The 2,161-nt window shown below is 46.0% G+C and overlaps 1 protein-coding gene across 3 annotated transcripts in view; it reads right to left on the bottom strand.

Moving 5' to 3' along the window:
- Nucleotides 1-1,927, bottom strand: part of cicb (capicua transcriptional repressor b) — a 36,996-nt gene extending 35,069 nt beyond the window's left edge. For all 3 annotated transcript variants that reach the window (XM_031299729.2, XM_036006727.1, XM_036006728.1), the window contains exon 1: nt 1,659-1,927. The gene's annotated coding sequence lies outside the window, so the exon portion shown is untranslated. The remainder of the gene's footprint in view (nt 1-1,658) is intronic.
- Nucleotides 1,928-2,161: the final 234 nt, after the last annotated feature.

Genomic DNA, 2,161 nt, shown 5'->3' with positions numbered 1-2,161 from the left:
AGCATGGCATGGCAGTTTTGCCCTTAACTGGGTCACCGGGGAACACACTCACACATGAAACAGCAAAATAAGAATATGCTCTTTGTTACACTCACACACATACACAGACTTTGGTTTATGCACTCATGCGTGGGTGGGATGTGATCATACATGCAACATGAGACAAATAAAAGAAAACACTTTGAGAAGGTGTAGCAAGAGGCCAAGCTGCGAAGTGTGTGAGCATGCAAGTGTGTGACTGCGCTTGTTATGGAGAACATCCATTGTGACGTAGTATGAATACTGGCAGCTGTTTAGTGGGTGGCATTTTTGACTGTGGAAATTATATCAGTAAAAGAGGTACATTGACGCCTGGAATGTGTGCATTCTGGCCCATATTGGTCAGGAGGCTGTAGCATAGATCAGAGGTGACTGTTCCTGTTTGGGACCAAATGACAGAACTGCCAATGCTACATCAATGACCACTACACCATGAGAGATGTCTCATGCCTCAACAAGGGCAATGATGATGAAGATATGAGGAATTCATGCCACAGCATGAATCTGCAGGCAGGACAGATAGGACACTTTAAGTCCAAATGTAAAAGAACAAGCATTAAATTCGTGTGACTGAGAATGCACCCAAAGAGAAATATGACAAAAATGTTAACTGCCCAGTCAGAGATGTCAACGATGCATCGACACTGATTGCAGTGGAAAAAAGTGGAGTGTCGGCGAGGGAAAAGCCGAGAAAACACCGAATGCTAGCCCGGCTTCCTTGCGCTGCGAGTACTACGAGAGGCGCTACACAATGTCAAAGCAGTGTTATGACTCGAAGCAGTCACTTCAGACCGCTCTGTACGGCGCTCGGTAATAAACACAAACAACCGGTTTCAAGTGACGTTTTATTATACCAACAAGACGGGCCTAAGTCTTCCTCATACAACGATGTTTGACATGCAAATATCCACAATACCTAGTGCATACACGCAATTACTCCGGAGAAGCTTCCTTAATGGAGTCTGTAAGATGACACTGATTTTTTTTTAAACTTGAGGGAAAAGCAGGAATCTTTCCTTGTTGGTGTTTCGCTCTAGTAAGCAGCTCAGTAACGTTAGTAGTAGTGGTGGTTGTAGTAGTCGTAGTACGCAACGGTAGCAGACTACTAGTACCCACATAATGACACCGTCAGCCAGAACACAAGGAAACGGGACGTTGTACGCAGTCTTTTTTTTTTTCTTCTATTTTGTCCCAGGTCCATTTTATAAACACCAAATTAGCTTGTGTTGCTATCAGTAAACATTTGGGCTGCAATGCTGCAAATAGGTCGATTGATTTTACTACGCTAGCGCTGCTCCACGCAAAACTCCAAAGCTAAGGTCAAAGAAAAGTACTCAGCATTAACCACAATATTATAATGTCACCCGAGGAATGCGAACATGTTTCCCGGTCGTCCGTGGGACTGCGGTAAAACATTTGAGAAAGTTTTTAGGCTGTTACATCCCCTACCCCTCCCCTTTCTCTCGGCTCTTCGTCACTCGATTTCTTTGGACGGTATCGGAACAACCGACCGACCGTTGGCAGATTATTCTCGTCTCGTGCTAAATGGCTGCTCCTGAACATTTAATATTCGTGTCAGTGGAGCTTCACTACCTTTTGCTAACTTAGTTTCAACTCACCCAAACAGAGCTTTTCCCCTCGCCGGAGAAAGATTTATGGTCTTATTTTCTGATGAGGAGGCTGGCACAACGTTCGGTAACATCCCTTTGCTGTCGGCTTTGACGACTGCGCGGTCCACACTCACACTTTACTTTTCGTCCGCAAAACATGTCTTTCCCCCACAGAAACTCAAACAAGGCTATAAAAACTATCGCTCTTCTTTTCCACTACAGTCACAAAATGGTGAATGAACCACTAACAGCTGGGCAAGCCGACCAATCAGAGGTCGCTGACAGGTACAGTAGCTAATCAGCGCCAGTGCCACAGACCAGAGGGCGTGGCGGGCTGTCAAAGTCCAGTTGACAGACGGGGGGATCCAGCCAATGGTGGCGGGGATGCTGAGCCAGACCGGTGTCCTGTCCCAAACTTTACAGTATCCAATAAGAGCTTTGGGAACCATAGGAACAGCATGAGGGAGGGCCGAGAGGAGGGATCAAATCACTGAGAGCCAATAGAAAGGCAC

This window comes from Sander lucioperca, chromosome 10 (genome assembly GCF_008315115.2).
Source record: "Sander lucioperca isolate FBNREF2018 chromosome 10, SLUC_FBN_1.2, whole genome shotgun sequence".
NCBI lineage: Eukaryota > Metazoa > Chordata > Actinopteri > Perciformes > Percidae > Sander > Sander lucioperca.
The sequence above is the reverse complement of the archived record's forward strand: the minus strand, read 5'-3'. Positions and strand labels throughout refer to the sequence as shown.